Source organism: Drosophila pseudoobscura, chromosome 4 (genome assembly GCF_009870125.1).
Source record: "Drosophila pseudoobscura strain MV-25-SWS-2005 chromosome 4, UCI_Dpse_MV25, whole genome shotgun sequence".
NCBI classification, from domain to species: Eukaryota; Metazoa; Arthropoda; class Insecta; order Diptera; family Drosophilidae; genus Drosophila; species Drosophila pseudoobscura.
In genome coordinates, this window is record NC_046681.1 from 14,621,212 (window position 1) to 14,649,057 (window position 27,846).

The 27,846-nt window shown below is 41.7% G+C and overlaps 1 long non-coding RNA gene across 1 annotated transcript; it reads left to right on the forward strand.

The window, feature by feature from the left end:
* Positions 1-643: 643 nt before the first annotated feature.
* LOC117184020 (uncharacterized) lies at positions 644-13,516 on the forward strand. The gene is made up of 3 exons (XR_004469167.1): positions 644-804; positions 13,002-13,258; positions 13,324-13,516. It is a non-coding gene; the product is annotated as an uncharacterized lncRNA (long non-coding RNA).
* Positions 13,517-27,846: the final 14,330 nt, after the last annotated feature.

Genomic DNA, 27,846 nt, shown 5'->3' on the forward strand with positions numbered 1-27,846 from the left:
TAAAACCGAAAAAAACCAAAAACAAATATTTTTGTATGTTCGTTTGCGCGTTGGGGCGCTTCCTCAACAAATTGTTGTACGTGTTTTGACAATCTTCCTGAAATTTACTAGAGGGTGCATGCTTGACTAATTGTTGGCCACAAAAAAAGACCAAAAACGACGGGTAGACCAGAAGATCCAAATACCCTGGAGTTGTAAGGTGCAACTTTTAGCTTGAGAACGATTTGGATGTGATTTTTTGGAGTCTGTCTAAAGGTCAAGCCTGTGCAGATGTTTCGATAGAATTGCATTCCATGTGATAATTTTCTACATTTTCTATATGTAATAATTAGTAAAATTCTTTATGCTTCTTTATTCTTTTTGCCATATGCTTGTCCAATACCATAAGACCCTCTTTAAGGGGTATAAAAACACACAGAAAAATGTTTAATTAGCCACAAAGCAAAGCGAATAGGCAAACAGACTTTTTTTCTCGTTTGATGTCGGTTATAGAGACACGCCCTGGTAATGGGTAAAGGTTCATCTGTTGAAGCTCGTGGTTTCCGGTGCCGCCTCTTAAAAAGACAATCCAAATACATATTAAAATTAAATATTAGCTTTATTTAAAACGTTGTTTCCTATCAGTAGATTGTAGGAAGTTAATGAAATGATTATGATACATTGAGTAATCTCTGAGATTTATATCTACAAATACACGATCGGGTATTTCAACCATTCAATACTTTCCACAATTTGGCACAAGTGTTTCATGTCAAATTCGAGATTATGTTTGATTTATGTCTGCATATACAACATTTACTCAAGGTACGTGCCCTTTCTGTCAAACAAACTTCTTGTATTTATGAGACACTTATGGTGGGAATATGTTTTGAATATTTAATTAGAGTTTGCCATGTGCCATCGCAAAGAAAAACAATCGCTTTGGCCGCGCGCTAGATTTAAACATGATTTTGTTGTGTGGGGGGTGCATGCATAATTATTAATGTTTGTGGATACAATGCAGGGGCATTGTTAGACACACAATAGGAAGGTGTCCTAAATGTGGAGCAGTATAAGTGACAAAGCAATGGTGTCATTCGACAAATGGTCGAAGTCTTACGGTTGGAATGTCTTTCGCGGAATATTGGATGTGGGGTAACATATCCAGGAGCATTTCAAGCATTTTCCCTCCACTTTAGATATGTACATTTATTTTCTTATTCGCAAATTGAGCCATATTGTGCTCAAAAACTATTTGCCAAAAAATTGGCTGTCAAGTAGTTCGGTTTAACTCACGTTTAACCCCTTAAACTTTGAACTAGGCTAATCAATGTTCATCTCCAGACCTGATGTGTGTCTGTGTGGCATGCCCCCAGCAGCCAGCAGACAGGGCAGGCAAGTTTTAGGTCCGCTAGAGCTGTTGCAGCTCACATGCTTATAAGCAAATACTTTGTTGCATACATAACACTTTGCTGACCCAATTTGAGACTCGCCTGGGCCTGCAACCTTTTAAAGAGCTACGATTACATGTTTCAGACCAAAACTATTAAATGGTGCACCCAAAACAGGCTAGACGCAGACACCAATAGAGGCAGAGGCAGGTTAGAGCAGTCTCTGATTGAGTGACTGCTAAGAAAACCACTGTCGATTCTTTCCAAAATACAGAGCAAATAAAGCTTAATATATTTTAAATATTTCTCCATTAAATGGTTTGATTACGTGGAATCTTCGTCTAGGTGATCCAATAACATCCCTAACTGCTATGTGAAACTGAAAGTTGTTCGCCAAACACCACCAAAATTCAAAGCGAAGTGCTTCCTTCCGGTCCTGTCCACGCAGTTCATGTGTCTATTTTTCGACCACTTAATTAATTGAAGCATTGGATGTATGCTTGTCTGACATTCCAATGGATTTCCTACTGGATCCCACTGAAGAAACAGAAAAGAACGATACAAAATCTCAGTCATTAAGAGATGCTGCAGAGCCAAGTCAAATAGTTTAGGCCATATACAGGCAAACAAATTGGCTTCCTGCTGGCCATCCGAAATGGCCAAGACCACATCTATGCTATGGCTGAAATAAACAATTTAATTATAAATAAATAATTAAATAAATGCCAAAAGCCCAACACGGGTACAGCCAATTTACATGCCTTGTAAATCGGCATTTGTTCTGTTCTGTTCTGTCCGATGCTATAAATAAAATTCATATAAATCAGTCAGTCAAACGATTTTGGACAAGTTCAAGTTTCTGTAGAGATGCGACAATATCCACATACAGTGCGTTTCATAGCTAAAGAAACCAAGTTCATGAACCCTATTTAGGTTTAAAGAAATAAATTGCTATCGATTAAAAATAATAAAATATTCATAATATAAGCTAAATTATTATTCTTATTATTGGGCCTTACAGTTTTGTGTGTAACTGCATATTTTGCGTATAGGCTGTCAGTGGATCGATCTGTGCCTTATATGGCAACTGGACCATGTGGCAAAACTGAATATCAATTCGAGTTCGAATCTGAAATTGTTCAAGCCTTTGGCTCGTCTCAGTCTCAGTCTCTGTCTGCGGCCCCCACGCGTGTTAATTACAAATTGTTTGTGGTGTTGCCTGTGGCTCGGAGTATTGTCGTTGTCATTGTGTGCTTCTTACCATTGTGGGTATTATTTTGTAGTATACGAGTAGTTTTTCTATTTTTTAATTTTATTCTTCTCTCTAGTTTGAGGCGCGCAACTTGTGTCACATTTAGAGGCAGCGTATTTATCATGTCAGTAATTAATCAATGGAATTTTATTAATTTTATGCAAGTAAATGCGCTAAGCAGAGGGTTGTTTCATGAGTTGTTGCTTGTAACACTTTGTCTGATAGATTTGGGAAATAATAATGGAAGACGAAACCTAAATTGAATACCTCCTTATCTATTATTTTAGTGTCTAAAAATTCTACAAATATGTGTCAATTGTCTTGTCTAAAACTCTGTTCAAAATTATCGAGTATGACGACTGAATGACAGACCATTTAAGTCGTAGATATACGATTTTCAAGTTATGCTCAATGCGGTGGGTAGCAGGCTCAGTTTAGACACCAATCTACAATTTTATTTATGCATTTTTTTTGTTATCTCTTTTTCGTGTAATTATTCAACTCATTTTCATTGGGGTTTCTTCATCTTCTACTCGACTACTCGTGCAGTACTACTGTGTACAGTACAGTACAGCATGCCATGCTATAAAGACTGTCCAAGTCAGGCAGTCAGTTATTCATTAGGCCTCCGTAAATGGTCAGGGAAAAATACTTCAATTGTTAAATGGCTAAATGCGAATTTCTTGTTTCTTGTAGGAAAACAGCGAAAAGGAGAGCCTGCTGCTGTCATGCTCTATGATCTAATCGAATGGGGCGATAGGATACATATTGAAATGGATCATTGAACTAGGTATGGGGGTATACATAAGGAAATTGCTGAAGAGAGAGAGGCAACTATATAGTGGTATCCCAAAAAGTATTATTTCTATGAAGATACTAAGCTTAAAAATAGTTATTACAGTATTGGGGAGGCTAAGAAGTGGTGCTAGTAAGCCTCGATTATTGTGCCTAGGGCATTTATAAACATATAATGGAATCACGTGATTGATTCCTTGGCCATAAAAAGTGCATCTCCATATAATAAGTACTTCCCTTACACATTATCAGATTCCCCGCTCTACTTTGGGCCTTATTATATAATCCAATTAAGATGTGGAAATGTTGTGTTTAAGGCAATATTAAATGTAACCCACCAGACGGCATTGTGGATAATTAAACACTGTTAATTGCAGTTGTAAGTCAAACCTAAAGGGGGCCAAAAGTAGGCGTTTCTACTGTCTCTGGGGCTCACTTATTTATTTTTTTTTTGGTTACCCAATGGCGAGGAGTAGGTCCGAGGCAAGAGCTGTTACAATTGCGCACTTCATTTGTGCCACGGGTCTTGGAGGCTGTTTCACCTACATTTTGGTTAATTATGCGGCCCATTAAGCTCAATGAATACGAAAGATACTCCGTACTGCCAGAGAGAGAGATGGCAGCAAGTGTTGGGGCAGGAAGGTTGGGAAATACTCTATACTATATGAGACAATTGTCTCTAAGCTGCCAGGCCAGTGTATGCAGCCCACATCCGAGAAGAGAGAGAGAGATATCCCTCACGGAGTCTCGGAGTTTCGACTGCTCTCTGTCTGAATCTATTGTTGTCGCTGGTCTACGCTGATGGCATCATTTCAGCAGCTTCACCTCATCTGCAAAGTACATGCAATGCCTGCTCTTTTGTAATTTAACATTTTGGCTGGTGGGAAGCTCACCGACTGCCAGACTGACTGACTGACTGACTGCCATGGCTGCTCCCTCATACACACTCAAAGTTCGTCGCTTAAGTCTTTCTCCCATTTAATTATTCATTCATTTGTGGTAATTGTATGCGTGCCACACACCAGACACTGCACAATGATTCAATTCAATTTTCTAAGAGTATGTGCCCCAGACATAATGGCAGCATTCGATATAGCGTGGGCATCCGTACCAAACCAAATATACAAAAATAAAGAAATAAAAGGAGAATTAATTTCTGAAAAGATGCTAATGATTGATTGCGTTTGCATCTGTTTTTGGGATCTTTTAAATGTCAAAATGCATTGCGTGAGTTTTTCTTAATAATTAATTTTGGGTGCAGTATTGTGAGATGCCACAATTACAGATTACACAATTGTCTTGAATCTGCAATTGAAGCTGAGAGATCTGACAATCGGAATATGCTGTAATCATTTTTTGATAAATTTAAAGATAGATATTTAATTGAACATTAACATATATTTCTATATGTTCCGAAATCCAATATTCTACTTTATACTTCTGAAATTTCTATAAAAATATTTAAAGTGAGCAATTTATTGCCACTAACAGCTTGTGATCCCCCAATAAAATCCAACCAGATCATCAATAATTTCCACTTTTATACGACCACATAACACACGGGCAAGCAGCAAGTTTATGGAGTTTTTTTTCGGAAAGCTGTTAAATAAGAAATCCCCTGGAATATTGCAAAATTAGCTTCAATAAAATACGTAAAATAAAAACATAATAAAATAAGGAGGTTTCCACCCACAATACAACCTTTTGCTGACTTCAAAGCAGGTACCCTAAAAAGTGGCTACAAAAATCTTTGAAATTGTCATAAACATAATGAGAATGGAATGAATCGCTCGCTTTGTGTTATAAAGTGTCCATAAAGATCAGAATTTAATAGGCCATCGTTTTGGAGGCAATCGATGTTGTACGATTTGGCACCGATTCGTCTGCCAAAGTCGTATCGGTATCGAGATATGGCAGTCGGCTGTCGATGATTGATTGCTATTACCGATTCGTAACGGTTTCGCCTTTTGTCTGATGATCCCCAGACCAGACGTGGCTGTGGTGTCATCATCACATCAATCATCGCACGCCCCAGCAGCCCACGACTGTGCCGTGCCACGAGTCGACTGCAGCTGACATCTCGTCTCTGTCTCTGGCGATGAATGCACTGGAGACGTGTGTCTTTAATGAGCCATTGTGTGGTGCCAGACAAGTTCGAATATAGGAGAAAGTTTAAAGACAAGAATTTAATTTGAACGCCTACTCTAAGAGCCATTCGACAGCTTACAGGTCTGAGGACAACTTGGTTTACTAAGTTTACAATCCGATAAACTCCATTAGAAATTCTTTCCTGGATCTTTGAGGTTTTTCTGGTCACATATCTTTGAAAGGAACACTAAGAAACCTTTGAATTTAGCTTAGACATGGTAATGTTGATTGATTCCCCTGTTAACACAATTTTAGCCAACACTGTGCGGACTAAATAAAAAGCCTCTTGTTACCAACTGACTCTCGCGATCGAAGCACAAACCTGGCTAAATTCTAATTTATTTGCATCTATTTGTCAAATTTTCCTGTTCGATTGCCTAATGTCCAATTACCTTGTTTTGGCCATATTTGGCCAAGACAGAGACTCTGACAAATGTTAACTAACCATAAATCAGAGAGTCAACAGAACGAGTCTATAGACACAGATACTCGTCGGACAAGTGTGTACTCGTTCTCGTATCGCATCGTATCGTATCGGTGGGCAAATGGACTTAACTTAACCTTTAATTTGTGCATTGAGCGCTGCACTTGAACAATGTTTTTGGTTGAGTAAGATTAATGTTTGCCTTGAATTTTAAACAACTGAAGAAATTGTAGAATGGGAATACAATCGGAAATTTAAAGAATGCTGGTCAATCCTATTTCCAAGCAATCTCATTAAGTTTGGACACAAAAAAGGCATTAAAAGAACATAAATATCTATGATTTCATTCATTAGTTAATTAATTAATTAACCAATATTTTGTATGCCCCGTGCGTAGACAGACTCTTCAGAACTCTCAACAATATGTGCATTCAAGTCAAGAAATAACACTTTTATTGATTTTCAATATTTATTTATGTTGGGATTTCCTTTGTGTAAATCACGCAGCAATACCTCACGACTCAATCGGCTCTAGACGGGGTACCTATTGGTACTTCGAAGAGGGTGTGGTGTGGGGGGGCCCCATTTATTTGCATGATTTGACAGTTCTTTAAGGCGATTGAATCGAATTGTAAAGTCGTAAACATTTTCAATTGACCAACGAAATATTATTAAGTAATAGTTGCTCAAACTTTACGACTTAAAATGCTTTTCGTTAATTTTTGCTTTTAATTACATTATGAAACCCAGTAAAGAACCAGAAACTGCGTTACACTCCACTCCACTGAGGAACTGACTTGACTGAAGATCTCTGATGAGAACCGAAGGGCCTTCAAATTGACACTTGAGACCGACCCGAGCAATGGCGGATCACGTTTATCATTTAGCTATAAAAACATACGAGTACGAGTACATACATTGCATATGGACACAATCATTCAGAGTGCTAGGCAGCCTGACAGGCAGATCTGACGTGGACTTCCTTATGGCTATCGAAGTGCCTTTGTGCGGTCAGATCGTAAATCGAATCGAATCAAAGCATACGACTTTTACAATGGAACTTATCTGTGATTGTGCATAATCAATATTCGATTATACTCATAGTTTTGTTTGCTCATCAAAGAACGTGACTGAATGTCTTCTGGGAAGGGTGGTCCGTGGCCAGGGGATGATGATGTAATCATAAGCTCAGATTGAATGCAGAATTGTTTAAAGAGTTACAGAGAAACACGAAATGTATAGCCCTCATGCACCATTCTCAGTGCTCTGCAACAAAATTTTTTTGAATGTTTGTTTATTTTATTTAAATTTTGTATTTATTGAAATTATTCGGCTGAAAATTTGAATAAAGGCAACATCAGTCTAGTCTAGTCCAGTCAGTAGCTCAGTGGCGCCGCTCTCTCAAAGTCAATAGGTGGCGCAGACAGTCGCGGCGAATTGAAAGTCGCCGCGGGTAGATACATGTATAAGAAAATCTGTCAGATAACATGTAAGATGTAAGTACATATATAGTAGTAATGTAGTTATAGTAGCGCTGCCATTATTACACGCGGTGAAACATGGTACTACTAATAGCAGTAATGTAGAATGTATGTCTGAATATTGAATAGTCCCAAAACCATCTATGTAAAGTACTTTTGTGGCGCCACTGAGAAAGTATTTATTGGAGGAAATTTCGAACGAAAACTCTTAAATTTTTAATAACTAAAAAAACTATACGTTCAATAAATGATGCATGGACATCCACCTGAATCCATGATGAGGAGCAGTTGCATCATTCTGTGCACCCCAGCAAATGTTTAGAAGAATGCAGCCATCAAATGCATAAAGTGTCTGAAATAAAGATATGTCTGTGCCACATACCGATATGCCTTGAACCGGTTGGTGTCGTATCCGTTGGATACACAAAAATTGAACAGTCGCCTCCAAATGAGGGACACTGGGTCTGGTCTGGGCCTGGGGTCTGGGGTCTGGGCTCCGCCTCAGGTGTCAATGTACGTGTTGGGCAATTCTAATTAATTAATAAATTAAGAATGACAAATGATTTTCAAATGCCTTAATTAATCATTTTTAACGCACCAGCGACAGCTCTGAACGTGCGCTGGACAGGTGACGCCAACCTAAATGGGCAGCAGAAAAAGGTGCCAACAAAAATGTTTATTCGAATGTTTTCATTTGGTTCGTAAAGTTAAAGGGCGAGAAGAGTGCGGGGAGCGCTTTAAGTTTCAAAATATTTCAAATATTTTCAGCGGAGCAAATTCAGCCGTTTCGGTGAAACGGCAAAGTGGCAGAGTTTCATTCCAGGATATATACAATACGATTCTTTCTCTAGGTTGATTATTATCAAAATAAATTAATGTAATCGGTGTTAGGCATTACATTTAATGGTGGGTATACTAATAATTCTAATAATTTCTACAAATTAATGTTAAATATCTGATCAAAACAGATTCGAGCTGAGAGCTAATACGGCATGTAGTAATCGTTTGTTTGATCACCATCTCTCTCTCTCTATCTCGCTCTGGACCACAATAAGAGCAGTTAACCCAATTTGGTCAACCGTTTAATTGGCTGACAATCGGTCGGGTCGGGGCAGGCTGCTGCTCCACAAGTAAATGTCAAACGTGGAATGCCGTGTAAATGCGGCGGCTAATCAGAGAGACAGAGCGATATATAGAGGCCTGAAAATGATCGATTGCAGTCACAGTTCAGTGTATGGGAGGGGGTATGTGGTGTGACAGTCACCGTCTGTCCAGTTGACACAATCGAGATACTGGGCGAGGCAGTTCCAAGCTCCCATATTCAATATTCAATATTCAATAACCATTTCCATTTCAATTGGTAGCAATTACAAAGCGACCAACGAACTATTTGACACTATTTCGCCGGTGAATGTTGATTAATTAGATTGCTTTGGGGATAGGAATGGAGGTCTGGTGGCTGGGGGTCTCCTTCAGAGATTAGCGCATCTCGAGAGGCATGACACGGTACGAGAAGGGGCCAGAGATCTTGGCCAAGAAAATATATATATGTGTGTGTGTGCACGGGTCGGCAAAACGCATTTGATCCATGATGACTTGGGGATATTGGGGAAAATATGCTGACTCTTTGTATTGTATTCGTATTCCGTATCGATCGCCAAACACTTTTTGGAGTAATTTCAATTTCATAATTCGTTGCGCTAATCTTGTCTTTCTCATGATCGGAGGAACCCAAAGCTGAGTCAGTGCATCTCCATCTTCAATCTTCAATCTTTACTCTTCAATCTCGCGCACTCTCCTCTCGCTTCTCTGCAACGCCAGATCCATTTCCAGCTACTTCGGTTTGTGCCGCATCATGCAAATTGATCCGCGCCTCTGATTGATACATAAACACGCGCAAAACTCCTTTTCCAGATCCGATCTATTCGGCGGCATCTCTAATAGAAATGTTGTCTGTTGTCTTGGGGCTCACAAATCAAACATCCCGCTGCAGCACCCGGCACCCGCTCCAGGTCGAGACTTTCGTTTTTTTCCATCTCCAGTCTTCTTCTATTTTTGTTTGCGGCCTCTTCCGTCGGCTGCCTTTTTGGTGTCTAAGCCCTTCCGTTGCCTTTATCAATAAGCCAACACACAGATAAGCTCTGGGGCTTTCCAGTATGCTTTTGGGTGTGGGTGTGGGTATGGGTGGGGGTGTGCGGACTCAGGGCAACCCCACTTCCTTGGCATGTCAGCTATTTTGCATAAATGACAATCACAGTCACACACAAACACTGGCAGTGGCACTAGCACCAGCCAAAGGACGAGACATCCAGAGGGTACATACACACACACACACACACACTCAGACATTCAACAAACAATCAAATGTCGTCTAGTGCCAAGAAAGGGCGTTCTAGAGGGAGTCGCCATCGCCATCCTGCCTATGTTTTTTGCACAGTGGAACAAAGTTCGTCAAGAGTGATCCGATTCAAATAAACTGGTTATAAACAGGGTCGATACGGGAACCAATTCTTGTAGTTGAGTTCATATACATTCATATTTCCATTCTATATAATTTTGTAAAGATATAAACAGTTAAGATAAACCCATAAATCATATTATTTGAATACAATTTGTATGGTGAGGCAACTTACGGTTTTCCAATTTTCTATTTGAAAATATAGATTTTTCTGGGGATGATTTGAAGTTACTTTTTCTCTACACAGAATCCCCAGATATCAATCGATTTGATGTATTTTTCTATATATATACATTATTTCTCTGTCTAAGGCTATTAAATATAACGTAGGATTTATGGACATGTATATTAGTCTACAATTTTAGAAATATATAATAATTCATTTCGTCCGAAGACGAAATCGAAAATCGAAAAATTGTAGGCGATCGAAATCTAAATAGAATCAAATCTAAAAAAAGAATCCACGAAATTGTAGTGCATTTACTTACTTTGATGTGCGTGTAGTTCGGTTCCACTGTGGTTTGTCTAGGTCCGCCCCCATTTCGGGGCTGAGTGTGGTCGTAGATGGGGGCTGGGGCGTGGGTTGGGTTTGAAGGCGTTGCTCTACTTGTTGTTGCTGTTGCTCTCTGGCTGCGTATTTGGCGCTTCCTTCTTTTGCATACATGAATACGTAATTGAATTTTGCGGCGTGTTGTCAATTTTGTGTTTTCCGCCTGCATTTGAGGAGTTTTTCCTATCCCATTCTGACTCTAGGTTTTTTTCAGGCTTGCAGCCTGGTCTGGTTGGTTGTTGTTGTGCTGTGCTTTTCCTTGACTTTGTTGCACATTTTTGCCCTCGCATCCACTTAATTTGAAGATTTCTGCTTTCCGCCGGAGCTGGAGATGGGGCGGCATGCTTCTCGGGTCACTTGTTGCACCATGTCGCACATAAATCTGAATAAAATAAAGCTAATTTTGAGGCTTGACTTTTTCATTTGGCTCTGGATACAATTAAGATTTTGTTGCTGATGAGATGGGGGCTTTTTTTTTATTAAAGCAATACTAAGAATATTAAAATGAAAACTTATCCCCAGGATATTAATGTTACCAAAATCAGGAGTACTTTCTGGGAATCAATAAAAATCCGCCTTAAAACTTAAATATTTGAAAAAATATATTTCACAATAATTTCCTTAGCTCCCTAATTTATCAATTACACTAATTAAAAAAGAGTTCTTAGACTTTCAAGGAAATGCTTCTCGCTTCTCCTGGGTTTCCCCTCCGCAAACAACGAAGGATTTTTTGATTGCCAGACCGCCCCATTTTGCTTGTCACTTGACTTAATTGCAACTGGGGGGAATGGCGAATGGCTATTGGGGATTGGCAATGGGTGGGACTCTCGTCTGAGCAAAAGCTTCAAATAAAGAACTTGGGCTCTAATGCAGTCGGCATAATAATTATCCGCAGCATCAGCTCTGCCCCAAGTTCCCAAGACCCCCGGTCCGCGGCCAAATGTTGTCTGTGACATGAAATTGAAATTAAATATGAGTACGACGGGTATATGGTTGTTCCTTTTTTCCGTCCAAAGCAGGCAGACTCATAGCGACGTGCCTGGTATGTTTAATTATTTAGGATGATATTCAAAAAAGACCAAGAACTGGAATGAGTGCGAGCAGAGATGAGTAGAAATACCGAAATGATCGAAATTAGCGGCGCATACTCTCGTATATGTGTACAATATAGGAGATTGTTTGGGCTCCTCTCAATCTCAGTCTCCACTCAAAGCCCTCTGTGTCTGGGGCAGACATTCCGACGTCTATCCGTGGACTTTATCGCCGGCATTTATCTATGAATGTTCGAACTCTCAGATGTCTAACACGCGATAAAGAACGCTGAAGATTCCATCCCAAATTTAATTGCAGGGGCACCCAGATGCAGCACTTTTGGGATGATTGCATCGCATCGCTTGCACTGAAGGTTGATTATGCGTGCAATTAGAGCGCCTCATCACTCACAATTTTTTAACACTTTTTCTGTACCTCTACCACGACTACTGCCCTAATGTCTGTTCATCAATCAGTTTGGCGGCTCCAGAGAACTATTTTTGTTACCTTCAGAGTAGTGTAATATATCTCAACTTCAACTAAAATTTGTGGTCAGAGACTGGAGGCTGGGAGGCTGGCAGTCATTATTTCAACATTTACTTTGCTCATTTATCAGCATTTTCTTTCTCTTTGCATTTTGCGCCCACAACTTTGAAGAAAATTTTCCTCTTTTTTTTTGGTTTTTTCTTCTCGTAAATTCTACTTGTTGCCTTTTGTAATTTAGACATTAATCTAAGTGTTTGAGTCATTTCTGGTACGGGATTTGGTTTTTTTTTACCATGTGATGCTGTTTTAATGAATGTAATTATCGGAAAAGAAAAAAAGAATACATGTGCCATTCCCCGGCTCACTCGCTTCATTGATGAGTAAAATATCGTGACCACGACTAGAGAATTTCCCTGCAGCATCTTTTAGATTTGTTAAAGTTCCATCTGTCACTATCATTAGCTGCCACAAATCCCAAGAAAATCCCTACAAATCAGGCCACAAATGTTCACAATAATTGCACTCAGTTGTTCGTAAAAAACGGACTTTCGCAAATTGAATTCGACACTAAAATCAAGTGATATATCGATGAGCGGCTTTTTGGGGTCATTTACGGGCATTAGCCTGGGCCTCAGCCTGGGAGTATCAACAGTCGGTCTGCCTGATCCGCTCAAATTACCGCAGGGAAGAGCTTAGCTTTAGCTCTCTATCGGTTCGACTCGGTCCGTAACACTCTCAGTGGTGCGGGCGGTGCGGCGCAGTGCGGTGGGTCGATGGACCGTAAAAAATGACAAGTGAAAGGTGAAAACGGGGTGCATAAATTTAGCCAAAAAATGTATCGCAATTGTTTCACCCCTCGTAATGGCCTCTCACCAGAAGAGGGTGGAAATGGTTGTCTATGCGGTGCGTTTGGGTGGGCGCTGCTACGTTCTCGGGTAGCATGTGCTTATGGGTTTGACTTTTCATTTGATTTAATTTGCCATGCCCCGTGTGCCACACCCCCAGTCCATGTCCATGCCACACGAGGGGAGGAAATGCGACCCTCCGATTAACTGTTAGCTTTTGGCACCGTTCATCATCATCAGCAGCGACAGAAACAATAAAATCAAATAAAAATCTTCAACGCCCACTTAGTTATGGTCGTTATCACTCCATTAAGAATGAACTGTGAATATTAAATATTGTGTTAAAAATATTGCTAAAAGGCGATACTAAATGGGGGAGCATTCACCGATTCTTGGAGTTGTGGAAAGCATTTGAATGTAAGCGAATTACTTTACTTGTTCACTTGAACACAATATGTTTATAATCTGTCAAATATTACTAGAAAAACTAGAACTGCTAGACCGAGAGCAGACTAGCGGTGGAACTCAGCACCCAACTGTGGGATCTCACGCTCGCTCTGGCCCCATTACGACCCTTTCTGAGTGTCATGAAAAGCCCGGTTCACCATGACCCCCTATAGCCTACAGAAAAACCCAGTATTCTACGGATGAGCCAATTGAAATCTTCGAAAGGCCATATCTCAGAAAAATACGGCCAGATCGACGCAGGACCAACTCTCCCAGGACTGTGAGGATCCAGACTGACGAACGGCATCAAAATCTCGACTTTGAAAATGATGTCGATTTTTGGCAAATTTAATGATGTAACCATCATGATTTTTTGCGAAAATCGGGAAAAAATTGATGTCCTTTTTTCCGATGGCAGTCGATTGGCAGGACTCTCCCGATCACGGAGAGACATGCCACGCCCCGATAGGCCGCCGGATAGCAGATTTATAGCCTACAGGAAAACCCAGTATTCTACGGATGAGCAAATCCAAATCTTCGAAAGGCTATATCTAGGGTAAATACGGCCAGATCGGCGCAGGACCAACCCTCCCAGGACTGTGAGGATCCAGACTGTCGAACGGTATCAAAATCTCGACTTTGAAAATGATGTCGATTTTTGGCAAATTTAATGATGTAACCATCATGATTTTTTGCGAAAGTCGGGAAAAAATTGATGTCCTTTTTTCCGATGGCAGTCGATTGGCAGGACTCTCCCGATCACGGTGAGACATGCCACGCCCCGATAGGCCGCCGGATAGCAGATTTATAGCCTACAGGAAAACCCAGTATTCTACGGATGAGCAAATCCAAATCTTCGAAAGGCCATATCTCAGGAAAATACGGCCAGATCGACGCAGGACCAACCCTCCCAGGACTGTGAGGATCCAGACTGACGAACGGCATCAAAATCTCGACTTTGAAAATGATGTCGATTTTTGGCAAATTTAATGATGTAACCATCATGATTTTTTGCGAAAATCGGGAAAAAATTGATGTCCTTTTTTTCCGATGGCAGTCGATTGGCAGGACTCTCCCGATCACGGTGAGACATGCCACGCCCCGATAGGCCGCCGGATAGCAGATTTATAGCCTACAGGAAAACCCAGTATTCTACGGATGAGCAAATCCAAATCTTCGAAAGGCTATATCTAGGGTAAATACGGCCAGATCGGCGCAGGACCAACCCTCCCAGGACTGTGAGGATCCAGACTGACGAACGGCATCAAAATCTCGACTTTGAAAATGATGTCGATTTTTGGCAAATTTAATGATGTAACCATCATGATTTTTTGCGAAAATCGGGAAAAAATTGATGTCCTTTTTTTCCGATGGCAGTCGATTGGCAGGACTCTCCCGATCACGGTGAGACATGCCACGCCCCGATAGGCCGCCGGATAGCAGATTTATAGCCTACAGGAAAACCCAGTATTCTACGGATGAGCAAATCCAAATCTTCGAAAGGCTATATCTAGGGTAAATACGGCCAGATCGGCGCAGGACCAACCCTTCCAGGACTGTGAGGATCCAGACTGTCGAACGGTATCAAAATCTCGACTTTGAAAATGATGTCGATTTTTGGCAAATTTAATGATGTAACCATCATGATTTTTTGCGAATATCGGGAAAAAATTGATGTCCTTTTTTCCGATGGCAGTCGATTGGCAGGACTCTCCCGATCACGGTGAGACATGCCACGTCCCGATCGGCCGCCGGATAGCAGAATTATGGCTTCAGGAAAACCCAGTATTCTACGGATGAGCAAATCCAAATCTTCGAAAGGCCATATCTCAGGAAAATACGGCCAGATCGACGCAGGACCAACCCTCCAAGGACTGTGAGGATCCAGACTGTCGAACGGCATCAAAATCTCGACTTTGAAAATGATGTCGATTTTTGGCAAATTTAATGATGTAACCATCATGATTTTTTGCGAAAATCGGGAAAAAATTGATGTCCTTTTTTTCCGATGGCAGTCGATTGGCAGGACTCTCCCGATCACGGAGAGACATGCCACGCCCCGATAGGCCGCCGGACAGCAGATTTATAGCCTACAGGAAAACCCAGTATTCTACGGATGAGCAAATCCAAATCTTCGAAAGGCTATATCTAGGGTAAATACGGCCAGATCGGCACAGGACCAACCCTTCCAGGACTGTGAGGATCCAGACTGTCGAACGGCATCAAAATCTCGACTTTGAAAATGATGTCGATTTTTGGCAAATTTAATGATGTAACCATCATGATTTTTTGCGAAAATCGGGAAAAAATTGATGTCCTTTTTTTCCGATGGCAGTCGATTGGCAGGACTCTCCCGATCACGGTGAGACATGCCACGCCCCGATAGGCCGCCGGATAGCAGATTTATAGCCTACAGGAAAACCCAGTATTCTACGGATGAGCAAATCCAAATCTTCGAAAGGCTATATCTAGGGTAAATACGGCCAGATCGGCGCAGGACCAACCCTTCCAGGACTGTGAGGATCCAGACTGTCGAACGGCATCAAAATCTCGACTTTGAAAATGATGTCGATTTTTGGCAAATTTAATGATGTAACCATCATGATTTTTTGCGAAAATCGGGAAAAAATTGATGTCCTTTTTTCCGATGGCAGTCGATTGGCAGGACTCTCCCGATCACGGTGAGACATGCCACGTCCCGATCGGCCGCCGGATAGCAGAATTATGGCTTCAGGAAAACCCAGTATTCTACGGATGAGCAAATCCAAATCTTCGAAAGGCCATATCTCAGGAAAATACGGCCAGATCGACGCAGGACCAACCCTCCCAGGACTGTGAGGATCCAGACTGTCGAACGGCATCAAAATCTCGACTTTGAAAATGATGTCGATTTTTGGCAAATTTAATGATGTAACCATCATGATTTTTTGCGAAAATCGGGAAAAAATTGATGTCCTTTTTTCCGATGGCAGTCGATTGGCAGGACTCTCCCGATCACGGTGAGACATGCCACGTCCCGATCGGCCGCCGGATAGCAGAATTATGGCTTCAGGAAAACCCAGTATTCTACGGATGAGCAAATCCAAATCTTCGAAAGGCCATATCTCAGGAAAATACGGCCAGATCGACGCAGGACCAACCCTCCCAGGACTGTGAGGATCCAGACTGTCGAACGGTATCAAAATCTCGACTTTGAAAATGATGTCGATTTTTGGCAAATTTAATGATGTAACCATCATGATTTTTTGCGAAAATCGGGAAAAAATTGATGTCCTTTTTTCCGATGGCAGTCGATTGGCAGGACTCTCCCGATCACGGTGAGACATGCCACGTCCCGATCGGCCGCCGGATAGCAGAATTATGGCTTCAGGAAAACCCAGTATTCTACGGATGAGCAAATCCAAATCTTCGAAAGGCCATATCTCAGGAAAATACGGCCAGATCGACGCAGGACCAACCCTCCCAGGACTGTGAGGATCCAGACTGACGAACGGCATCAAAATCTGGCCATCGACATCAAGGACTTTGACTATGGCAATCAAGGGAAGGCTACGCGGGCGAATAGACTCTAGATAGATTTCGTTATTGTTAGGTTTAAGGACATACACGTCCATATATTGAGATAGATAGATTAATTTGTTCCACTTGTATATTTATTTATACTAAGCTAAGCTATGATGAATAAAACTATTGAAAAATCATCCTTGTTGTATTCTGTTTTGGGAAAAATATAGCGGGGAATATAGGGGAAAAATAGCAGAGAAAATTTAATGTTTTTGATTGGGGAAAATGTCCTTGATCCTTGAGAAGGACTCAATCAAATCATGCTCATTTTTTCGATCACAGGAAGGCCCACAAATTAACGCGAAAACCAAATATGTACGGTGGGGTTGTTGGAGTCCTTACCGAAGGATCAAGGACATTTTTCTGATCTCGTGGGGCCATGGCACGCCTCGATCGGGCCACTAATAAGGCAGAAAAAAGGATATATAGATCTGGAGAAAATCTCCTTGATCCTTGGTCCATTATAAGTTCTCCTACAGATCAGGGATGTAATTCCGAACACAGGAAGCTTTCGCACGTCCCGATTGGGCCACAAATAAAGGGGCAAGCAATAAAAGTTGTATCTGTCAATTGTTGTACAACAATCTTTTGTTGTTGTATAATAACAACCATTCAAATGGCAGCAAACGAGTGTTTCAAGACTGGGATACCAGGCGAACAGAAATCAGCAGAAGGTCGTTGGTTTTTTCTCAAAATATTTTGCATACTTTTGGGAGTTAAAAAGCGGAAGAGCAAAAAATATTTTTAAAACAATTTTTAAACCAGCGACCTTCTGCTGATTTCTGTTCGCCTGGTATCCCAGTTCTGAAGTACTCGATTGCTCCCATTTGAGCGGTTGTTATTGTACAACAATTGACAGATACAACTTTTATTTTTTTCTCCTTTATTTGTGGCCCAATCAGGACGTGCGAAAGCCTCCTGTGTTCGGAATTACATCCCTGATCTGTAGGAGAACTTATAAAGGACCAAGGATCAAGGAGATTTTCTCCAGATCTATATATCCTTTTTTCTGCCTTATTAGTGGCCCGATCGAGGCGTGCCATGGCCCCACGTGATCAGAAAAATGTCCTTGATCCTTCGGTAAGGACTCCAACAACCCCACCGTACATATTTGGTTTTCGCGTTAATTTGTGGGCCTTCCTGTGATCGAAAAAATGAGCATGATTTGATTGAGTCCTTCTCAAGGATCAAGGACATTTTCCCCAATCAAAAACATTAAATTTTCTCTGCTATTTTTCCCCTATATTCCCCGCTATATTTTTCCCAAAACAGAATACAACAAGGATGATTTTTCAATAGTTTTATTCATCATAGCTTAGCTTAGTATAAATAAATATACAAGTGGAACAAATTAATCTATCTATCTCAATATATGGACGTGTATGTCCTTAAACCTAACAATAACGAAATCTATCTAGAGTCTATTCGCCCGCGTAGCCTTCCCTTGATTGCCATAGTCAAAGTCCTTGATGTCGATGGCCAGATTTTGATGCCGTTCGTCAGTCTGGATCCTCACAGTCCTGGGAGGGTTGGTCCTGCGTCGATCTGGCCGTATTTTCCTGAGATATGGCCTTTCGAAGATTTGGATTTGCTCATCCGTAGAATACTGGGTTTTCCTGAAGCCATAATTCTGCTATCCGGCGGCCGATCGGGACGTGGCATGTCTCACCGTGATCGGGAGAGTCCTGCCAATCGACTGCCATCGGAAAAAAGGACATCAATTTTTTCCCGATTTTCGCAAAAAATCATGATGGTTACATCATTAAATTTGCTAAATATCAACATCATTTTCAAAGTCGAGATTTTGATGCCGTTCGACAGTCTGGATCCTCACAGTCCTGGGAGAGTTGGTCCTGCGTCGATCTGGCCGTATTTTCCTGAGATATGGCCTTTCGAAGATTTGGATTTGCTCATCCGTAGAATACTGGGTTTTCCTGAAGCCATAATTCTGCTATCCGGCGGCCGATCGGGACGTGGCATGTCTCACCGTGATCGGGAGAGTCCTGCCAATCGACTGCCATCGGAAAAAGGACATCAATTTTTTCCCGATTTTCGCAAAAAATCATGATGGTTACATCATTAAATTTGCCAAAAATCGACATCATTTTCAAAGTCGAGATTTTGATACCGTTCGACAGTCTGGATCCTCACAGTCCTGGGAGGGTTGGTCCTGCGTCGATCTGGCCGTATTTTCCTGAGATATGGCCTTTCGAAGATTTGGATTTGCTCATCCGTAGAATACTGGGTTTTCCTGAAGCCATAATTCTGCTATCCGGCGGCCGATCGGGACGTGGCATGTCTCACCGTGATCGGGAGAGTCCTGCCAATCGACTGCCATCGGAAAAAAGGACATCAATTTTTTCCCGATTTTCGCAAAAAATCATGATGGTTACATCATTAAATTTGCCAAAAATCGACATCATTTTCAAAGTCGAGATTTTGATGCCGTTCGACAGTCTGGATCCTCACAGTCCTGGAAGGGTTGGTCCTGCGCCGATCTGGCCGTATTTACCCTAGATATAGCCTTTCGAAGATTTGGATTTGCTCATCCGTAGAATACTGGGTTTTCCTGTAGGCTATAAATCTGCTATCCGGCGGCCTATCGGGGCGTGGCATGTCTCACCGTGATCGGGAGTGTCCTGCCAATCGACTGCCATCGGAAAAAAGGACATCAATTTTTTCCCGATTTTCGCAAAAAATCATGATGGTTACATCATTAAATTTGCCAAAAATCGACATCATTTTCAAAGTCGAGATTTTGATACCGTTCGACAGTCTGGATCCTCACAGTCCTGGGAGGGTTGGTCCTGCGTCGATCTGGCCGTATTTTCCTGAGATATGGCCTTTCGAAGATTTGGATTTGCTCATCCGTAGAATACTGGGTTTTCCTGAAGCCATAATTCTGCTATCCGGCGGCCGATCGGGACGTGGCATGTCTCACCGTGATCGGGAGAGTCCTGCCAATCGACTGCTATCGGAAAAAAGGACATCAATTTTTTCCCGATTTTCGCAAATAATCATGATGGTTACATCATTAAATTTGCCAAAAATCGACATCATTTTCAAAGTCGAGATTTTGATGCCGTTCGGCAGTCTGGATCCTCACAGTCCTGGAAGGGTTGGTCCTGCGCCGATCTGGCCGTATTTACCCTAGATATAGCCTTTCGAAGATTTGGATTTGCTCATCCGTAGAATACTGGGTTTTCCTGTAGGCTATAAATCTGCTATCCGGCGGCCTATCGGGGCGTGGCATGTCTCACCGTGATCGGGAGTGTCCTGCCAATCGACTGCCATCGGAAAAAAGGACATCAATTTTTTCCCGATTTTCGCAAAAAATCATGATGGTTACATCATTAAATTTGCCAAAAATCTACATCATTTTCAAAGTCGAGATTTTGATGCCGTTCGTCAGTCTGGATCCTCACAGTCCTGGGAGGGTTGGTCCTGCGTCGATCTGGCCGTATTTTCCTGAGATATGGCCTTTCGAAGATTTGGATTTGCTCATCCGTAGAATACTGGGTTTTCCTGAAGCCATAATTCTGCTATCCGGCGGCCGATCGGGACGTGGCATGTCTCACCGTGATCGGGAGAGTCCTGCCAATCGACTGCCATCGGAAAAAAGGACATCAATTTTTTCCCGATATTCGCAAAAAATCATGATGGTTACATCATTAAATTTGCTAAAAATCGACATCATTTTCAAAGTCGAGATTTTGATGCCGTTCGTCAGTCTGGATCCTCACAGTCCTGGAAGGGTTGGTTCTGCGTCGATCTGGCCATATTTTTCTGAGATATGGCCTTTCGAAGATTTGGATTGGCTCATCCGTAGAATACTGGGTTTTCCTGTAGGCTATAAATCTGCTATCCGGCGGCCTATCGGGGCGTGGCATGTCTCACCGTGATCGGGAGTGTCCTGCCAATCGACTGCCATCGGAAAAAAGGACATCAATTTTTTCCCGATTTTCGCAAAAAATCATGATGGTTACATCATTAAATTTGCCAAAAATCGACATCATTTTCAAAGTCGAGATTTTGATGCAGTTCGTCAGTCTGGATCCTCACAGTCCTGGAAGGGTTGGTCCTGCGCCGATCTGGCCATATTTTTCTGAGATATGGCCTTTCGAAGATTTGGATTGGCTCATCCGTAGAATACTGGGTTTTCCTGAAGCCATAATTCTGCTATCCGGCGGCCGATCGGGACGTGGCATGTCTCACCGTGATCGGGAGAGTCCTGCCAATCGACTGCCATCGGAAAAAAGGACATCAATTTTTTCCCGATTTTCGCAAAAAATCATGATGGTTACATCATTAAATTTGCCAAAAATCGACATCATTTTCAAAGTCGAGATTTTGATGCCGTTCGACAGTCTGGATCCTCACAGTCCTGGAAGGGTTGGTCCTGCGCCGATCTGGCCGTATTTACCCTAGATATGGCCTTTCGAAGATTTGGATTTGCTCATCCGTAGAATACTGGGTTTTCCTGTAGGCTATAAATCTGCTGTCCGGCGGCCTATCGGGGCGTGGCATGTCTCTCCGTAATCGGGAGAGTCCTGCCAATCGACTGCCATCGGAAAAAAGGACATCAATTTTTTCCCGATTTTCGCAAAAAATCATGATGGTTACATCATTAAATTTGCCAAAAATCGACATCATTTTCAAAGTCGAGATTTTGATGCCGTTCGACAGTCTGGATCCTCACAGTCCTGGAAGGGTTGGTCCTGCGTCGATCTGGCCGTATTTTCCTGAGATATGGCCTTTCGAAGATTTGGATTTGCTCATCCGTAGAATACTGGGTTTTCCTGAAGCCATAATTCTGCTATCCGGCGGCCGATCGGGACGTGGCATGTCTCACCGTGATCGGGAGAGTCCTGCCAATCGACTGCCATCGGAAAAAAGGACATCAATTTTTTCCCGATTTTCGCAAAAAATCATGATGGTTACATCATTAAATTTGCCAAAAATCGACATCATTTTCAAAGGCGAGATTTTGATGCCGTTCGACAGTCTGGATCCTCACAGTCCTGGAAGGGTTGGTCCTGCGTCGATCTGGCCGTATTTTCCTGAGATATGGCCTTTCGAAGATTTGGATTTGCTCATCCGTAGAATACTGGGTTTTCCTGAAGCCATAATTCTGCTATCCGGCGGCCGATCGGGACGTGGCATGTCTCACCGTGATCGGGAGAGTCCTGCCAATCGACTGCCATCGGAAAAAGGACATCAATTTTTTCCCGATTTTCGCAAAAAATCATGATGGTTACATCATTAAATTTGCCAAAAATCGACATCATTTTCAAAGTCGAGATTTTGATGCCGTTCGACAGTCTGGATCCTCACAGTCCTGGGAGAGTTGGTCCTGCGTCGATCTGGCCGTATTTTTCTGAGATATGGCCTTTCGAAGATTTGGATTGGCTCATCCGTAGAATACTGGGTTTTCCTGTAGGCTATAATTCTGCTATCCGTCGGCCGATCGGGGCGTGTCATGTCTCTCTGTGATCGGGGGGCCTACAGGGTTCACCTACCCCCCTGCATTGATGAGGGCAGATCACCTAAGCTAGAGGATTTCGATCGGTGTTTAAAAGGAAGCCCACTAACTGAAAGCTGGAAAAGTTGAAATTTCACTGTCTACACTGAAAGGACTGAATTGCCACCCACGCTCTGGACAGCCTCTGATCGAAGGCCCTCTCTGTGTAGGCCCGAGTCCGTAATTCGCAATCTGTTGGTCTTACGGTTCAGGGTTACTTGCCATATATTACGTAGAGGGGAGAGAGAACCGCAAAAACCCTTTTTGTCAGTGCCAGACCAATTCATTTGTTCATAATTTGCGGTCGACAGCAGCTGGAGCGAGAGGGCACTTGTTCGGGTAAAGGATCAGAGGACGAGGACCGACACATTGATTTCTGATTTAAAAGTTTAGATTTTTAGCTGCTCCCAAAGTCATGGCAATTATCTTTTGGGTCTGTGCCACTGTATTTTTTATTTTGCTTGCGGTTTTTCTGGGCCACAACCAGATGCTTGATGTTTTCTCCGGCTCCGGCTGTGCCTCTGACTCTTGCTCTGTCTCTGGCTCAGACACTTTTGCTATTGGCCATGCGGTGGTTTCTTGAGCGAATTTCATGCCAATCACGCTAATAACTGTGTCACTGGAGCGTTTCTAAGCCGGCCCTCCGGTGGCCTCCTCACTAAACAATGACCTAATGTGGCCCCCAAAAACGTGTTCGGTGGCCAATTAGAGATCGAGGGGGCCCCAGAACCACAATGACTTACTTTCTCTACTCTTATTCCTATCCTATTTCTACATTCTTATTTCTACAATGACAATCTGTGCGACGTTTTCAATCTGTTTTCCTTTTTGTTGGCAAATTTCAAAGTCACGCTCGAGTTTTCGCTCTAAGAGGCTTAGCTGCTGCTGCTCGAAGCAGTTGGCAAACGACAGTTGGACAGACGACTTTAATTAGCAGCTCATCAAAGATGAAGTTATTTTAATTAATTACACCGAAACGGCAAACCTACCAATTGGCTTAGCCCTGTCTGCCCTCCCATCGTATCAAGTGCCGCGCGGGGAAGCATTTGCAATTATTTTATCCGCATAAGTGAGCAAAAAACAAATAACTTAGGAAACAAACATGTTTTCTGATGTGTTGGAGAGGTTCTGGGAGGGTACGTGGAGCAAAGAAATCTATAAAACTCAGGAATTTGTAGTAAAGACATTTTTTAACTCTAACTCCACATATCATATGGGAAAGACAGAATCCACAGTCTCAGACATACATAGAATTCCCCCTGCAGTCAATCTCTGGATCGTACTCCAACAGATGTATCCCAACCAACCCAAAAGATCCGACAACGATGTGTAAATCGATTCGATCGTTTGGTGCCCGTCGATCGCTGATGCCTGAATGCTGATGATGATGATGATGTTGATGATGATTTGGTGATTTTCTTTATTATTATTACTGTTTTTAACCAACTTCTTATTACAACGAGTTTTTAGTTATTTCAGTTTGCTTTTTCATCGATTTATTTTTTCTTACTTTACTTTACTTCACTTCTCTGTGTCTGTGTGCTTCTCTCGTGTTTTCTTTCGTGGAGCACTCGAGAGGTGTTGAAGACCTGGCGGTGTCAGATAAAAGGCGCTACAAAATTGCTTTCTACCCGCCGCGCGTCTCCGCATCAGCAACAGCGAGAAAGATATGGTTAAAAAGAGATGGCAACCAGAGAGGGAAAGAGCCAGCAGAGATGGTCTGTACGAGAGATTCCAGACATCAATTCATTTGGCTGTGGACTGCGGAATATTTAAAAGTAAAAAAAGAGAGGGCTTGGGGGGAAACTACCGTTTGGCAATCAAAAACGCCATGGAGCACATGATGATGATGTGGATGATGTAGATATGATGGTAAAAAAAAGTAGGAGTAAGGCGTTAATTGCTCATTATTGGGCACACTTCATGTCACACACGGCAGAAACTTATACGCTGATTGAGTTGTCCAAGCCGACTGATGATAATGTTGATAATGATGATGATGATGATGATGATGATGATGACGCACTCCTCCAGTTACCTTTCTTTCTTTCCATGTATCCCACCTTCGCCACGAAACTGTGAAACTCCCTTAACACGTCGTTTTCTGTTCAAGTACTAAATTACATAGTTTTTCAAGTGGAAAAACTCAAGAAATTAAGTTTTGGCTGCTTCTGCTTCTGCTGCTTGCTGCTTGCTGCTGATGCTTTTGTTAATTGTAGGTTGTGGATCTGCTGGACAGAGGCTGCTTTTGCTGCTGTTGGGGTCTGCATTTGGCTGGTGGACGTCAGCTCACGTCCGGGGCCTAGATGGATGGATGGATGGTCCACTGACCATGCGCAGCTGCGTTTTGTGGCGGTGAAAAATCTAAGTCCCTCCGCCTGACTCAAGTTTGACTTTAATTGCTCTTGACAGTCATCACTGTCGGGCAACGGCGGCAACTGTGGGCATAGCCGGGCCGCCGCCGTGCCTCCCTATCATCATCATCATCATCGCCATCAGACGTTTGCCAATCTGCTGCCCCAATCAACATGCGCTTGTCAAACCAGACCTGGCTCTGTAGCTCTGTGGCTCTCTGGCTTTCTGGCCGTAGTTGTTGGTTGGTTTACAGACCAACTTGACTCTTGGCTCCTCTTGCTTCTCTTGCCTAATATGGCCGCCATTTTGCAGAGTCATCTCTGTTAATGGCGGCTCTGGCTCTAACTCTGTCGTCGCCTTCGGTTAACTTGGCTCTGACTTTTGGACTCTTCAACCGGGGCTAGGGGCAAACCAAGGGGCGGTTCTCTTAGGCAGATGTATAATTAAATGAAAATTCGGAAATTAACATTAATGCTCATGAACATATGCATAACTGCAATATTTTCTTATTTCAAAAGTCTTGTATATTCAATTTTCATTAATACACATTTTTCAGGGAGAATTCTTTTCTCTGGCCTTCAATTTTCATTCAATTATTCAATTTAAAACTATTTCTAAAAGTTCGAAATTATGTACTCTGAAATTCCATTCGCAAAGAAATTCAAAAATAATTCCTTAAAAGAGTTGTCTAAATTTTTCTTACAAAATTCTTGCAAATATTTTGATACCTTTCCAAATAATATTAGGTTGCCAAAACTGCTTGCAAAATTTGCCATTCATTGTCAGTCAAACTAACTGTTAACTAAAATATAAATCGCTACTAGTTTGGGGGGCTATTTGACAAATAGGCTCAGATTACGGACATCATTGATAGGGCAACATCTGAAGAAGCTCAAATGATGGGGCTTTATATACAATACATATATCCAATACATATTTATTTATTTAAATCGCAGTTAAATATTTCTGTAAATGCTGAAAAGCATTTAAACTTTTTAGTTAATGTTTGCTAATTTGTCAAGCCATTTTTTGTTTCGTTTCGCTAAAGTTTCTATAGACGAGTATGGTTTTTTCTTTATTTTTTTGTGGTTGAAAAATCACCTATTGATATGCTTTTCCCATACGCTTCGTTAATTGTGTGCCTCATTCTTTTACGGGGCGTAAATTAATAATTTTTGTGATTTCGGAAATTTATGCACATTTTTGTGTGTATGATTTATGATTATTAATGTATGCTTCACAAACCGTTACAGTTTTTTTTATATTATTATTTTTCACTATTCTCTTTGTTCTGTTTTTGTTGTTACGGTTGTTATTGTTTTTGGTTGACAATTATTTTAGGTTTTAAAAATTGTTAATTTTTATTTCGTAATTAATTTTTGCACATTTGTTGTTGTCGCTCACAGACAATGGGCTTACGCATACTTAGAAAAAATAAAGCAAAATAAATGGTAAAATAAACACAGTTCGTGCCAGAAAAATATTGGAATTGTGGAGGTTGGTTGAGGAAAGGAATATACTAAATGAAATGTTGTCAAATTTCAATGATAAAAAAACCGAATTCCTAAACAAAATCTAATGAGGGCTAAAATGAATTAATGAATCCATATATTGCAAGTAATTTCTATTAGTAGTAGTAGAAACTGTATCCTGTTGAAATTTCATTTTAAGTATTTATTTTCAAACAAAATACAAATAAATATTTAAGTATAGTGTTGCTTTGTTAAATTTACATACAAATTAATAAAATTCAGATTTTTATTTTTATTTAAAAAACATACAGTAGTCACGGTCTCCGATGGATACTAAATTCTATACCTGTTTTAATCGATCGATATCCAGGCGAACCTGTGCAGAGCTCGCGATTTTCCCTTCACTTGTAACAATATCATTGATCTTTGATCGAAATTTACTCACAAAACCTTCACTCATATTGGCACACTGCTACTGCCACCCTTGACCACGGCCCATTTGGGCCGCCAACTTCCGTTTTTGGCACGATCGATGGGTGGAACACCTGCTCAAGTCACGTAGTATCTCTCCTCTTGCCAAACTTTCAACAACAACAACAAAAAAAAGAAAAAAAGAGAATTGTATACAACAAAAATGATAACCGTTCACGCCGCATAAATTGATGATTGAGGCTGTGGGGAAGCATTCGCTTGAGCTTGGATCGGATCGGATCGGAGCTGGCAAACGTCCCAATCAAATATTCAAATTTTGTATATTTTTTCTTAGACCGCGATCCCAGCCCAGCCGTTCATAACTTCATCTTTGGAAATGAATCGATGAAATATGTACCAAAACGAACGATGAGCGGTGCGGCGTGGCGTGGCGTGGCGAACGGCGACAGTTAGTTGCTGTCGGTCCCGTCCCCTCCTCACATATATTTGCTGGTCAACTTGTTACTGTCAAAATAAGCAGGGAGGGATCTCTGAGCTGGAGAACGGATCTGGGAGGGGATCGCAATGGGCTGCCTAATACCCCATAAATAATCGCCTGGGACTGGGACTTGGACTGGGCCGCATAGCAGTCGCTCAGCGAAACTGTAGCGCACAAAAACAAATGTCCCCTGACAATGGGAGTCCAGGTCCCAACTACTGGCCGTTCAGAGGGATCCCCACGTGTGGTGCAGCACTACGTGAGGGAAGCCCATTGTCACTCTCCGGCGGGGTATGGGGCCCTGGGGAATGTTGGAGCAGAAGTGCCATCGTGATAACTTCATAACTTAACGCATTTGAATAATTTTGTATGTGCATTTCAATTTCTTGTGTGTGTGTGTGTTTTGTCGCAATGGAAATGAGTCTGGGATCCCTATGGAGGGGGGTTATATGTACATATATTGACAGCGACTAATGTTATTGTTTGGAAAGAGGCTGTAATTTTTTATCGGCTAAGAGATCTGAAATTCAAACAGAACCGAATCTTATCAAACGGAAGAATTTTAACCCATGAATACTCTGTAAATACTGCTCGCACATCCAGTAAACGTTTTAGAATCCAAAGTATCCATCATCACTACATCGATCATCAAATAAAAATTAGTTCCAAAATGTCTTTCAATACTTTTTCGGTAATGCTTTTAGATGCAGAAAGAATTTGCATGTCTAGAAGGAAT